This window comes from Panthera onca, chromosome C2 (genome assembly GCF_046562875.1).
Source record: "Panthera onca isolate mPanOnc1 chromosome C2, mPanOnc1 haplotype 2, whole genome shotgun sequence".
NCBI classification, from domain to species: domain Eukaryota; kingdom Metazoa; phylum Chordata; class Mammalia; order Carnivora; family Felidae; genus Panthera; species Panthera onca.
The window spans coordinates 142,283,636-142,298,865 of record NC_138347.1 but is presented as its reverse complement, the minus strand read 5'-3'; the positions used below and the strand labels follow the sequence as shown (position 1 = coordinate 142,298,865).

General features: G+C 42.6%; 1 long non-coding RNA gene across 4 annotated transcripts; it reads left to right on the top strand.

Annotated features, from left to right (window-relative positions):
• The first annotated feature begins 9,950 nt into the window (after positions 1–9,950).
• On the top strand, positions 9,951–14,469 carry LOC144612795 (uncharacterized). Of its 4 annotated transcripts, XR_013549896.2 has the most exons (4): positions 9,963–10,187; positions 10,261–10,416; positions 11,937–11,985; positions 14,153–14,469. It is a non-coding gene; the product is annotated as an uncharacterized LOC144612795 (long non-coding RNA). The 4 variants fall into 4 exon arrangements; XR_013549895.2 differs by having other exon boundaries at positions 9,951–10,187; positions 10,261–11,985; XR_013549894.2 differs by lacking the exon at positions 14,153–14,469 and having other exon boundaries at positions 9,968–10,187; positions 11,937–12,950.
• The last annotated feature ends 761 nt before the right edge of the window (positions 14,470–15,230 follow it).

The following is a 15,230-nucleotide window of genomic DNA, read 5'->3' as shown; positions in this document are numbered from 1 at the left end:
TTCCTAACTGACTTTAAGAATGTCTCGGGGCACCTGGGTGGCTCAGTCGGTTGAGCGGCCGACTTTGGCTCAGGTCATGATCTCGCCGTCCGTGGGTTCAAGCCCCGCGCCGGGCTCTGTGCTGACGGCTCGGAGCCTGGAGCCTGTTTCGGATTCTGTGTCTCCCTCTCTCTGACCCTCCCCTGTTCATGCTCTGTCTCTCCCTGTCTCAAAAATAAATAAAACGTTAAAAAAAATTTTTTTTTAAAAGAATGTCTCATAATCATCCTAAGCCTTGGCTTTCTCAGCTATAAAGTGGAGACGAATCTAAGCAGGGAAAAAAAAAAAAAGTGCTTTAAGGCAGGCCTTTCAAATCTCACCGAAAGTATCGTTAATCCAGGTACTTCAGACAGAATATCATGACCAACTGGGATGAAGGAGAGTGATTTTAGATGAGGAAGCTTTCTCTATGACCCTAAGATCATACTGCCTAGAAGACTACCTGATTCCCCCTTTACATTAGCCCCGAATCATAGCTCTTAAAAGAGGTAGACGCAACAATAACTTGGTGAGGGCAAGAATTTTTGTTTGGTTTACTGAGATCTTCTAAGGACCTGACACATAGTTGGTGCTCAGTAAATATTTGTTGAATGAATAGAGAAGTTGCCATAAATGACCCAACCCAAAGCAATCCCACCCAATTGGGAAGTAATCAGCCTAGTGGTTTAAAAAAGCAGTGATTTAGGGGTCTGATGGGTTTGAGTTCCACTTCTGGCTCTGCAACTATGTGAACTTGAGTTTAGCAGAGGCTGAACTTTCCTAGGCCTGAGTTTCATCCTCTGGAAATGAAAATAATAGTAGCATCTACTTTCTTAGGGCTGTTTGAAGGATTAAATAACACAAAACATGGGAAACATTTAACACAGTGTGTGGCATGCAGACTGATTGCCAGGAGAAGAAAATCTAAGAGTATTGGCAGAGGGTGGCCATGTGAGTCAGAGGTCTTTTGGTTTGTGGAATTCATTGTGTTCTCTTTATAGGTATAAGTGACAGCAATTCATTCATTCACTCAGCAAATACGTTTCAGGCATTTTCTATGTGTGTGCCAGACATTGATTTGGGCACAGGAGATGCTTCAGTGAACAAAACAAAGAAGCCTACCACCAGAAAGCTTACCTTCTGGCAGGAACAAATATTTAAGCAACAGATGAAGCAAATAAATAAATTATAAGGTAATTATAAGGTATGTTGGAAGGGGACTAATGTCTTGGAAACTTAAAAGTAGAACAAGGTGAGTGTGATCAGTAGTGTGGAGATGGTAAGAATATAGTATTTAAATACTTATTTAGAAATAGAATGATTTCTTTCTTTTTTTTTTTTTTTTTTGAAAGAGAGAGTGAGGAAGAGAAAGAGAGAGAGAGAATCCCAGGCAGGCTCCATGCTCAGCGCTCGGCACAGAGCCCGATGCAAGGGCTCCATCCCATGACCCCAGGATCATGATCCAAGCCAAAATCAAGAGAAGGATGCTGAACCAAACAAGCCACCCGGGAACCCCTAGAATGATTCTTGAGAAGGTAACATTTGAGCAAAGACTTGAAGGAGGTGAAACAATTGGTCATGTAGGTATCTGGGAGAAGAGCACTAAAGGCAAAGGGAACAGCCACTGCAAAGGCCCTGTGGAGAGATAGGACAGGTGCATTTATGGGTCTGAAAAGAGATCATTGGGGCTGGAGTAGAGTGAGCAGAGATAGGTGCAAATGATTTAGAGGATGGTAAGTCACTGTAAGGACTTCAATACTTATTTTAAGTAGTACAGGTAAAATAGGACGGGTTTGAAGAGAGGTTTCATTTGACATAGCCTGGGTTTTAAAAGGGCTATTCTGGCTGCTGGGTCAAGAACACGTTGTAGGGAAGCAAGTCCACAAACAGGGACACATTAAAGAAGTTTTTTTAAACCACTAAAAATGTGATGTAGACAGGAGGTGATGGTGACATGGACCAGGGTAGCAGGGACCTGAGAAATGGCAAGAAACAGATTCCAGATAATATCTTAAGGTGATTACAACGGGTAGAAGTCAGAGGCTTGCTGTGCTCATCCCCTTTTATTTCCAGCTGCCGTCACGCCCAATCAGTAAAGATAAATAGGATTAGTTTCACAATATTATAGTGGGTGGGCCTTGCCCTGTTCAAAGAAGCATTGCCTCCACTGCTGATTTTTATTCAGAATTAGCAATCTATAAAACTTGGCCTGTCTGCTAACATCACAAAAAGATAGCCATTATGTGCTGCCTCGTGAAGGTACATACTACCCTTGAAGAGTGTGTGCTCTTGTGAACTTGGTTCAAGTCAAGTCTCCAGTTCTAACCACTAGTTTCTAGGCAATATAGATACAAAAACACGTTAAATGATACCACTTGCGAACAGCAAAATACAAATGCATAAAACTCTGTAAGACAAATGATCTATTTCTTTAACAGGTAAATTCCAAGGGGAACAGAGAGGAAAAACGACTGCCTCCTTTAGACTGAAAACGTCTTAAGAGCTTTATCTTCCAGGGGCGCTTGGGTAGCTCAGTTGGTTAAGCATCCAACTCTTGATTTCAGCTCAGATCATGATCTCTCAGTTTGTGAGTTCAAGCCCTGCCTCTGCTTTGGGTTCTCTCTCTGCCCCTCCCCTACTCAGGCTCTCTTTCTCTCTCCAAATAAATAAATAAACTAAAAAAAAAAAAAAAAAAAAAAAAAAAAAAAAAAAGGCTTTATCTTCCAAATGTGTTGACCTTATTTGGATCCTGTTTTTTTAATAAATCCATATTTTAAAAAATTTGAGATATTTGGGGAAATTTTACCACCAATTCAATATTTGATAATATTAACGCCTTACTGTTAATACTTTAAGGTGTGAAAATGGATCATGGTTTATGTTTTTAAAAGAAAAAGTATCTTTGTCTTTTAGAGTAGGAGTTGACAAACATTTTCCAAAAAGGGTCAGATAGTACATATTTTAAGCTTGTGGATCATACAGTCTGTCAACAACTACCATTATAGTACAAAAGCAACCATCCACAATAAGTAAATAAGTAGGCAATCACTGTTGTTCAGGAAGAAAATCTTTTCCTCAACCCTCTTAGATTCACTTGTTTGGGGGCCTGTGAAGTTAACTGATTGAAAAGTGGATTAGGAAAGACAGGTTTTTACTCATGTACATACATAAGACTTTACGTATATAAGAGGTGTGAGAATTTGGGACTTATGTATCACCTTAATAAGGGAAAAGGAGGGGGGAAAGGACACTTATGGGAAACGAAATGACATTTAGGAAAGATAAATGGGCCCTTAGGAAAATAGGTAACAGACATGATAGCTTTTGACAATGTCTGTTTAGATGTGGTTCCAACTTTTTTGTGATAAGAGCCAATCTTTCATAGTCCTGAAATTCCTGGGGAGGGGATTTATGACAACGGTTCTTTCGGGAGACTCTGCTCTTAGGCAGATAAGGGAGTTGACAGAAGAAAAGCCTATTCTTAAATTACTTCAACTCAAAATAATTTTTATGCCCCATGGCATATTCTGGGCCCCTTCACTGTGTTCCAATTACACTTTATTTGTAAAACAGGGGTGCCTGGGTGGCTTGGGGGTCGGTTAAGCATCCGACTTGGGCTCGGGTCATGATCTCACTGTTGGTGGGTTTGAGACCCACAGCCGGCTCTGTGCTGACAGCTCAGAACCTGGAGCCTGCTTCAGATTCTGTGTCTCCCTCTCTCTCTGCCCATTCCCCACTCACACTCTGTCTCTCTCCCTCTCAAAAATAAATAATAAACATTAAAAAAATTATTACAAAAATAAACTTTATTTGTAAAACAGACAGGGGTTATCATTCGCTACCACTATGTTAGACACACATATCAGAATATTAATAAATGAAATAATATGATGTATGATGTATGAAATCTGTTTCAAAATAATCAAGTAGGAGGAGGGGAAGTGAATGGGCATTTAGGTAAAACAAGACTGCCCATCAATGGATAACTACTGATGAATACATGGGGGGTTATTATACTTCTCTACATATTTTTAAATGTTTGCTATTTCCCATGATAAAATTAAAAAAAAAAAAAGCAAAACAAAAGCAAGCAAAATAAAACACAACACTACTTAAGATTTTGAATTAATCGCTATTATTGAACACATTATATTCCATAGAACAGTGCTAACCACTTTATATGTACTAACTCAGTTAATTCTCACAACAACCTTAAGAAGTAGGCACCATTATTATCCCCATTTTACAGATGAGGAGCATGAGATACAAAAAGGTGAACTAAATCGTCAAAGTCACAGAGCTCATAAAAGGTCAGAACCAGCATCTGACCCAGGCAGGCTGGCTCCACAGCCCATCCTCCCCTCTGTTCTCTGTTAACAATGACTCTTTTCTAGTTAATATGCTGCTCCAGTAATGTCTAGTCTGGGAGGATTACCTCCTGGATCTTTGCATTCTACATTATTATTCATTCATCTTTCTGAACTGCAATATGATAACTAAGCTTACTTATTAAAATAATTTAAATCCTTCTGTATCTGAAGGCATTTTTTATCAACCCTTTCCCCCTTGCTTTCATCCAAAACACAACAATGAAAAAACCTTCTTGAGGAGAAAAAAGACCCAATGGCTTGTATAAAACATGAGCATTTGAGACCTGTTAATCTCAAGTATACAATTTTAACCAAGCAGGCATAGATTCAGGTCAGGAGCCAGTACCTTCAACCATCACTGTGTACAAAGGATTTCACATCAGCAGTATTAGCATAATCTTTAAATAGACATCAAAAAACAAAACCCAGGCTACAAGGAACCTTGAGAGGTCATCTAATCCCCCTTGCTGCTAGGAAGGGGTGGGCCTGAGCCAGTGAAGGGAGGCCACCTTTCATCTCTTCACAAGGAATTTCATAAGCTTCTTTGTTAACGTTTCTATGCTTCAAACCGCTTGTTTTAGGGAAAATTCCTCAAGTCTGGATGTGGTGTTTTTCACCTTGACAAAGCTTTTCTCCATTTAAAAACAGGTCCAAGGATGACACTATAATAACAGTCATAATAAATAAATATAGATCTAAAATATAAGAATAATCATAAAATCCAAAAGCAACCAAATTTTCTGGATGTAGCAACAAAGCGCATGGAGAATTCCTTAATAAGGAATACCTGTCTCTTAATTAATAGCCCTTTTTATACAGAGGATTACACTTAGTATATTCACCAATCTGAGGCTCAAAATCACTGCTGCACAGGTAGTATTACTGATTCCATTCACAGATGAGAAAACTGAGGCCCTGGGACAGTGGTTTAAATCTAGTTCTACTGAGTCCAAATCTCCTATTCTGCCCACAACACCACTCTGGAAAGCAAGATCTTCAGGTGGGTTGTTCACCACTGGGCCATCGTTAACGGAGCTTGGCTAGGGTAGAATTAAGCAGTGAAAGGAAAATTCTCATGTGCTGTTTGCTGAAGTTAGGCCACACCAAAATGGCAACACATATTTCAGTTACTTTGAGGTTATAAAATATTATTAGCCAGTGGTGAGGAGTGTGGAGAATGGGCTGACTTACATTCTTCCACACCGCTTTAATTTTTAAAAATAAGCATATATCACACACCATCTGTGGCATATGAAAAATATGCCATCAGTGGTTTTGTCTATAAGTTCATAGGTCCTTCCCTTAAGACACTATGATGAATTTAAAAATTCTAAATAAAGACATACAAATATTACACCTAGAAAGAGTAGAATATTCACACCTAGAGAAGGATCGTTTTGATTTTCAAGTTGGGGGTTGGTTATCAGACTTTAAACATTTTAATGTAATCTGCCAACACCTGCAAAAACCAAACAGGTCCTATCTTTGTTCTTTTCCAAATAAACAAAAGGAGCCACTCTTTAAACTTTGAATTGGCCCTTCTCCCAACTCAAAACCAGGTCCAAAAGAGTTATCTCTACCCCTTTCTATATGATTTCCCTTAGTAGGGCTTCAACCCTTGCTCTTTGAGTAAGTGGTGTATTCTTGAGATTAAGAAGCTGCTCTTTGGGGTCAGAAAATATTCATGAGCCCCTCCTTTGCCACCCTTTGTGTGACTTTGCACCAGCTTTTTAACTTCACTGAATTTCAAATTCCTTATCCATAAAATGAGGACAACAATATTACCAAAATTACATCATTCTTACGAGGAGTACATGAGAAGACATTTAAAAAGTCACCTGAAACAACACCTGGCATATAAGCATCAGCAGGTGTACTGAAATCCAGTTTTCTATGGTTACACTGCAAAATGTCTGGATACTTCACTGATGCAGAAAGAGTAGCTGGCTAAACATTTCAGAGAATGTGCTTCCTTGAAGAGTTAGAGCAGGAGCTGTAAAAATACTTCCCATTGGCCAAATCTGCCCCCTCTCTCTGTCAAATCCTGCCACACCCACTCTTTTATGCATTGTCTATGGCTGCCTTTGAACTATAAGGGGAAAGCTGAGAAGTTGTAACTGAGACCATATAACCCACAAAACCAAAAAGGGCTGATTTGCTATCCAGCCCTTTACAGAAAAAATTGGCTGAACCCTGAGTTAAAGGCATTTTTGTTCAAGACAACACATTTATTTGGTCTCTTACAGTTCAAGATAGCATTTCTTGTAAGCAATCCTAAAGAAACTACCAAGATAACCATGACCCTTTCTATTTGATCCCAAACATCAAAGCTGAGTCTCAAGTAACTAACCAGAGAAAAAACCTGACGGTTTTAATTAATTACAGCTATGAGGTCCATCCCCGTACTTACCCTTAATGGGCATCTCTTACTTTAATAACAACTCTTGGTTTTCTAAGACTAAGCCTGCATGGCTCTTCCTTACTACCTTCCTAAAACAGAGAAATTTTTAGTCACTGCTGGCACTAAAATGTTTCTGTTTGTGTTGGTGGGCGTGTTTGTGTGTGCACACGTATGTGTGACATCTGTGTGTCCCATACAGTTTGCTGTATTCTGGGAATACAACTTTTTTTTTTTTTTTTTTGGCAGGGGTGGGAGAGATCAAATTTTTGTTCCAAATATTGGTGAGATTTCTTTTTCCAGAAAGCTTATATCCTAACAGATTTGTTAAAAGCCCAGAAAATATATCATTAAAAGGAGATCATTTCTGGGGCGCCTGGGTGGCTCAGTCGGTTGGGCGGCCGACTTTGGCTCAGGTCATGATCTCGCAGTCCGTGAGTTCAAGCCCCGCGTCGGGCTCTGTGCTGACAGCTCAGAGCCTGGAGCCTGTTTCGGATTCTGTGTCTCCTTCTCGCTGACCCTCCCTTGTTCATGCTCTGTCTCTCTCTGTCTCAAAAATAAATAAAACGTTAAAAAAAAAAATTTTAAAAAGGAGATCATTTCTGGTGGCGACAAGAGATTTGAAACAACACCACCACCACAACCAGGCTCTGGGATGGAGGCGGATTAAGGGGGCTACTTTCGACTGGGTGGCTAGGGAAGACCTCTCCCAAGAAGAGGTATTTGCACTGAAACCTGAATAACAAGAGGAAGGCAATTTGCACAAAATAAAAAATAATATTCCAGGACAAGGGAAGAGTAAGCATAAAGGCGGAAGTGAGCTTTGTGCATTTGAGGAAGAAAAAGAACACCAATGTGGCTTGAATGTGAGTAGTATGAGATGAGATTGGAGACAGAGGTCAGGGCCAGACCATGGAGGGACTCACACGCCTCAGTAAGGTGTTTGAACGGCATCCTACATCCAGTAGGAAGCCATGGGAAGCTTCTCAGCAGAGAAATGACATGATCTGATCTATATCATATAAAGATCAATTTGGCAGCTTTGACAAGAGTGAATGGTGTTCGGAAAGCATTGGAGAGCAGAAGCAGGAAGACCAAAAAGTTGGCTCTTGTACTAACTAGTTCGGGGGAGAGGTGACGGTAGTGAAAAGCAGTGACTACTCGGGGTATATTTGGGGGATATAATCAGCTGGAATTGCTGAAGGACTGATATGGGAAAGCAAAAGGGGTGGAACCAAGGATGACACTTACTAGTCTCATGGTCTGAGCAGCCAGGTGATTGGTAGAGCAATTTTCTGAGATTCACTCATTCGTTCACTCGGCGTTTACTGAGGACCTACTTTGTGCCAGGTACTCTTCTAGGCACCAGGAACTCTAGCAATAAAATAAGCAGCAAAAATTCCTACTCTAGTGAAATTTGTATTCTGGGAGGGAAGAGAGAATACAGAAGATTAAGGCAGAAGCAAAGAATCTGGAGGGAACCATTTACCAGATCCTGTGGATTCTGTCTCCTAAGTATCTCTTGTAGTAGTTCAGGTTGAAATGGATGGTGGCTGCATTAAAGTCACAATTACCTTGTTAAATTAATTAAATGAAAAGGATAGTAGACTGAGGTGACTCCAATATCATGGCAGCTGATGTAAACAAACCAAAATCTAAGGCTGACTATGCCTCAAGGTTATTAAATAGAAACCTAAGGACAACCAAACACAGACAGCCAACTAGGATTTAAACTACAGCCAATCAATAATTTCCTTACTCTGCTTCTGCCTTTTCTCTACGAAGTCTCTCCCTGAGCTCTTGGTGGAATGCTCCTAACCATTTCTGGTTTAGTACTGGCCAATCCGAATCAGTAAATTTTCAGACAAACTGAAAATTTTTAGTATATCTCATTTCATCTTTTAATGAGGAGTAGACTTGAGAGATATTGGTGAAGGGAAGTCTTTCTAATAGGCAGAGCTGCAAACAATGCAACTGGCCATCCACTTTTTGTACAAAAGAGGCCCGAGAAGTGAGAACATACAAAGATTCTTAGAGAGTAGACAAAGGTCTGGACTTTAGTCAGGAGTCTGGAAAGAATAAGATAGAAAGATAAGAGATAAGAATATCTGGGGGGGGGGGGGGGCACCTGCGTGGCTCAGTCGGTTAAGTGGCCGACTTGGGCTCAGGTCATGATCTCACGGTTCGTGAGTTTGAGTCCTGCATCAGGCTCTGTGCTGACAGTTCAGAGCATGGACCCTGCTTCAGATTCTGTGTCCCCCTCTCTCCTGCCTCTCCCCTGCTCATTCTCTCTCTCTCTCTCTCTCTCTCTCTCTCTCTGTCAAAAATAAATAAATATTTTAAAAATTTAAAAAAAAAAGAATATCTGGGGCAGAGTCAGGCAGGTGGACATACGGACACTTAGTTGAAGACTAAAGACTTTCGTATCACATATTTAAACCCACCAGAAAGCATCCGCCACTGTAGAGGAACTGAACAACCAAGTAGACAAAAGGACTCTGCCAGCTGAGATCGGTCTTGTCATTGGCCACCTCAGAACTTGCATGAAAGACCCATGAATCAAGCAGTCACAGTGGCAGAAATGGAGGCTGCATATGGGCCCAACAATATGGACTCCCACTTACCAAGATGGATCTAGCTACTGCTGCCTACATTTACTAAGTAAGTTTAGCTACAGCATCGCCCCCTTATCCAAGGGGATACATTCCAAGACCCCAGAGGATGGCTGAAACCAAGGATAGTACCAATTCTATATATACTTCCTTTTTTTTAAGTTTATTTACTTCGAGAGAGAGAGAGACAGAGAATGCGTGCGAGCAGGAGAGAAAGGGCGAGAGAATCCCAAACAGGCTCCATGCTGTGGGCGGAGAGCACTATGAAGGGCTCGACCCCACCACCCTGGGATCATGACCTAAGCCAACATCAAGAGCGGGAAGTTTAACCTGCTGGGCCACCCATGAGCCCCCTAACTCTGTATATACTACGTATTTTCCTATACATACAAACCTACAATAGAGCTTAATTTATAAATTAGGCGCAGTGAGAGATTAAGAATAATAATAAGGAACAATACGACAATATACTGTAATAAAAGCTACGTGAACGTGCTCTCTGAAAACACCTCACGGTGCTGTACTCACTCACCCTTCCTGCGATGACGGGACACGCAAAATGCCTACGTGATGACGTAAGGCGAACGTGGTGGGCGGGCCTTGTGACGTAACACTGGGCTCCTACCGACCCTCGGAGGATCCTTCGCAAGGATCACCAGCTTCTGGAGGTGGCTGCGGCGGGTGACTGAAACCGCGGGGAACGCCACACTGCGGGTGAGGGGGAACTACCGTACTGCTGCCGCTGAATGTCCAACGCAGCTCAGAAGTATCTGTGTTTCATCCTCATAGGTATAGATACCTATTTCAGGTGTGGGCGTGCCTTTCCTGCCCAGAGAGCGTCAGCCAGCACCACTATCTGCAGGCTTATGGAACACCCCATCCGCAGGCCTGGCACCCCATACAACACCGCGTCTGAGGGCTGCTTCACCAACTTGTTGCTTCCCTGCGATACCTGGACGTAGCCCCTTACCCGGAGGGCAAGGAAAGACTCAAGAAATAGGCTGGCCACTCCAGATTGGTAGGTGTGGCTGCTTTAACAAGCAGGGGGATTTTACGAGGCTTGTTTCCACTGGATCTCTGCACCAGTGGATCTTTACATCCGCTGCCAGAATCTTTAAAGTATATTCAGAGGCCTTAATGAGGTTCAGCCGTGTAACTGCCCAGCTAGTCTCAACAACACATTGCTCCCACGGGGGCTGTGTCCTTGAAACTGGTTCCTCTTGCAGAAACACAGGGCTAAATGTACATTCCAAGGACAGGGGAGGGAGTCGGGAGCTTCTAAATTGCCCGGGATCTAGCCCGAGGGTCAACTGACGTTTGTGTCCTCTGGATGACCTACCCCTCCTGACCTGCCTTTACCATCTTATGTGCCCGCACCCCCACCCTGGCTCTTCTGCAAATTACCCTCAGCAGTGAGCGAGGAGTTTCACTGAGATGGAGGTGACTCCTTTACAGCTACCTGGCAAAATTGGAGGCAGGTACGGCAACAACACAGGCACATGCAAGAGAAAACACAAATTAAGATAATGATTCCTAACATAAGGAATGACTTTTTCCACCAAGAATGCCATGACACAAACCACCAGTTTATTAACCAACCTAGGAACGGTGTCAGATTTTTTCAGAACATTCACTGGTATCTTCATGTGACTCTACTTAACGTATTAGCAGCGTCATCACCTATGAACAGGGCATCCTGTTAGGTTAACGGCATAGGTGCCTCCTTGGGAGGCGGTAATAACGTTCAAAGCCATAGTTTTTCTCATTAGAGACAATTCAGTGTTCAATAAGGACAGGCTTTGTTGGCATCATTTAAGACTCCTTAGATGAATTCAGTAAGGCCTTGTATGTGAGCTATAACATCCTCCAGGCCAATGGCGGAAACAAAGACAATGGCCAAATGATTGTACCAGTGGAAAACAGAATGTGTCCATCTGGCCTAGAGGAGAGTGAGGTTGACAGCTTTAGGAATTTGACCTGGTTGTAATACCATGCATGCTGCCTGGGGGAGGCAGCACTGTCAGACATGAGGAGATGGACTGGGGGTGGGCCATGCCAGACCAGAACCTCTACCTTCTCCGCTTTTAAAATGGTTCATGCTTCTTTCCAGGTATAGTACATTCCAAAGGCCCAGCCTGCAGCAAGACAAGTGGATCCCAGTGGAGATTATATAGTTCCTTCTCACCCAGGGGGGGGCATAGTAATTATTCATCCATTCCAGTGGGAAATTCCATAGTAATTATTCATTCATTCCGGTGGGAAATTCAGTAGGTAACACCTTTCCCAGGCATCATGGGGCTTGGTGTTCTCAGCAGCATAGCAGATAAATCCACGGTGACAGCTGGGAGGGAGGGGGCTAGTTTCCCACAATTCCCATACCTTTATGGTGTTGGGTGTCTCAGCAGGGTCCCCAGTCTGGCATACGGAGCAATAGGGGCTACTGGTTGGTCATTCAAATGTATTAAAACGTGGGGTAGTACCTTAGTCTACCCAGGCAAGCTAGTTTTACCCGTTAGTAATTTAATCTATTGCTTGCAGGTTATAGGAAAGGTGGAACCTCCATTCAATGTCATGCTCTTTTGCCCAGGTTTGTACATCATGGCATTTGACATGTGACCCCTGATCACTGTTTATTTGATGAAGGTATCTACCTGGTACGCAGTTTCTCTAATCCCCTAATGGTGGGAGTGTGGTTTGTGCAGTGACAGAGGACAGCTTGGTTAGTCCAGACATCGTGTCTGAGACATATTTAGGATTCTCATTTGGCGGGAGGGGGCCAACATAATCAACTTGCCAATCCCTCATTGGTTGGGAACTCCAGTGAATGGCCCCAGGGTCCTTTGGCAGTTGCCTTGGGCATTGTTTAGCACATATAAGACATGTTATTGCATTAATCACTGTATTTCAAGGGCAATTTGGCATCGTTGGCAATATGCCATCCCATCTGGATAGGCAGTAAGTGACATCTACTGAAGGGTCAGTACTAGGGCTTGTACAGAGTGATGGCCTCAACCTCCGCATTGCCAGGAGGTGTCAGTGCCTTATGAGCTGGGATGCGGAAGATAGTGAGGAATGTCTCAGGCTGAACCCAAATGTCTTTCCGTATATCCCCACATCACAAGGGCTTATGCATGATCAGCTACCTCTCAGCCTCCCACAGATTCAACCCATGACGTTAATCCCCCTCTAGAATTGTCCAGCTATCAGTACAAAGGGTTAATGGCCAGGGCTCTGAGTGATCACCAGACAAATTGCTCTGAGCTTACTGGTTTGCTGTAGTTCTTGCCTGTTACGAAGAGAACAGATTCTTATCGAACTTATGCAAGTAACTATGTGGACATGAAAATAAGAATATTCACTAAGATTTCCAAATTCTGGAGGACCAGGTAGGGAGGAAAAGATAAATGTTTCATCTTTGTTCATAAAGGTATATGTTGGCAAATTGCTGATAGCTCAAGAAAAAAGAAACAGAAAAGGTTTCCTGAAATCTGGAAAATCAAAACATAAAAAAAAAACCTATAATGTTTCCAATAAAAAGTCATAAAAATTACAGTCATCCTCATCAGTTTTTCCATTAGAGTTCTGTAAATTCTTACTCAGTTCAGTAGTATGACTTTAGTTATCAGAAACCTGTATTTGTCCGTCTTTTCCATGAATCTCCTTGTCTGCATGAACACCTTCACAAAGGCATCAGAGTAAAAACAATAACATTCTGTAAAGGAGAAAAGACTCAAAAAGATATGATAAGATTCATTACAGTGTAATCAACATGGAAATTTGGTTATTTCTGTGACACACCTGTCCTCGTGATGACCTCCTCCAATACTAAGCAGAGGGCGTTCTTGCACAGCACAGGAGATTGACCATGGGAGTCAGGCCGTGACATGGGCATGGGCTCCCTGAGTTATATTACATGTTATACCATCCTGAAGCAGCCAGCCTCAGAGAATGCTGGAACAGCCCTCTAAAGGCACACCTGAATCAGCAACTCAGAGGCAATATCGTGAATGTGGTGCCATCCCCAGGATGCAGTATATTCCTACATGAAAGACTTCTATACTTCTATGTGGGGCTCAGTCCCCAGCAAAGAGAACACAACCTTTGTGTGTGGAGAGGGAACGGGAGCAGCCCCGCTTACCATCACTCCCAATGACCCAGGCACAATGGGGAATTTTGTGCCTCCCATCCTTGCAACTCTGAGCTCCTCAGTGCTAAAAATTCTGGTCTCTACAGGGTATACAGACTCTTACCAGGAAACACAGAAAGTGTCTCATTGAACGGCAAAGTGTACTTACCACTAGGACACTTTGGACTCATTGTGCCCAGGGCCCAGAAAGTCAACACACTGGCTGTGGTATTTGATCCTAATCAGCTGAAGAAGGTGGTGCTGCTTTACGATGAAGACAGGGAGAATATGTGTCGAATCTAGGAGGTGTACTTGGGCACCTTCCCGTGTTTCCTTGCCTCTTGATTCCAGTGTTCTAGACACAAACAGCAAATGCTGTCTGAAAAAAAGGTGTGGTATGATTGCCAAGGCCGCAGGCTGTCAGGAGTGAAAGTTTGAGTCACAGCACCAGGGGAGCCAGCAAGGCCTGCCAAGATAACAGCTGAGTGTGTATGTGTGTGTGGGGCGGGGGGGGGGGGGGGGGGGGGGTGGATTTGGAATGAATAATGGATTAGGGAGAGGATGAGGACCTGAAACCTACCACAGCACTAGGAGCTACTGTTTGTCCCACTAACCTTCCTCTTCAAAGGTTTCCCTCAGAAAGACAGGCCACAGGAACCATGGAGGAGCCTCCCCCTGAACCTGAAGAAGTTGATCTCTTTGGTGTAAGAAGTAGAGGTTGCTGACCATTAAAAATACAGCTCAAGGGCCCCTGGTTGGCTCAGCTGGTCAGGTGTCGGACTCTTGATTTGGGCTCAGGTCATGATGTTGCAGTCCATGGGATCAAGCCCCTCGTCAGGCTCTGCTGACAGCACAGAACGTGCTTAAGATTCTCTCTCTCCCTCTTTCTCTGCCCTCCCCTGCTCATGCACGCTCTCTCTCTCAAAAATAAACTAATAAACATTTTTTAAAGGATACAGCTCAGATCTCCTGCTGTGCCCAGGCAGCTCCCAGCCACTCACCAAGCATGGTATGGGTACTAATGAAGGCCTGTTCTGAGAATTGTGGAACTCCTTTAACAAGAGATTTTAATCAGCAACTCTTCATTAGCCTGGCCAAAGCTTTCTTAGAATGGTACTTCAGTCTGAGACCCTTCTACCAATCCCCTCTTTCATTCCTTACGGAGGGAACTCTCGGCTGAGTCGCAAGATACTCTCTGCTTTCTCCAGCTTTCTTTCTCTGTCCTTCACGGGCCTTTCCCCCAATGAATTTCTTGAACAGAAAATCCTGTCTCAGTGTCTGTTTCTCAGGGGACCTGAATTAACATAAAAGCTAACTGTTATTATTTTTATTATCTTAAGTTCCTCTACCTTTTTCTTTAACTGTAAAAACTCTGGTGGGATAGAGGGGAGAGGATAATTGGGTCTAAAAATAGTTATATACACTTGGCACTAGACCATAGGAAGTAATTCTCAAATTTCTAGACATTTGTAGTATTCTCAGTAATAGGAGTATATATATAGATATATACATACACACACACACACACACACACACACATATATATGCTATCTGTATATATATCCTTTGTTACATCCTTATACATTTGTGATTTTCAGAGGAAGGATTCTTTGCTTTAAAAGCTCTCACAGTTCCAGTATATTTTTAAAAACATGTCTTTTGTTCAAAAGGCAATACATATTCACTTAAAAATAATAGTGAGAGGG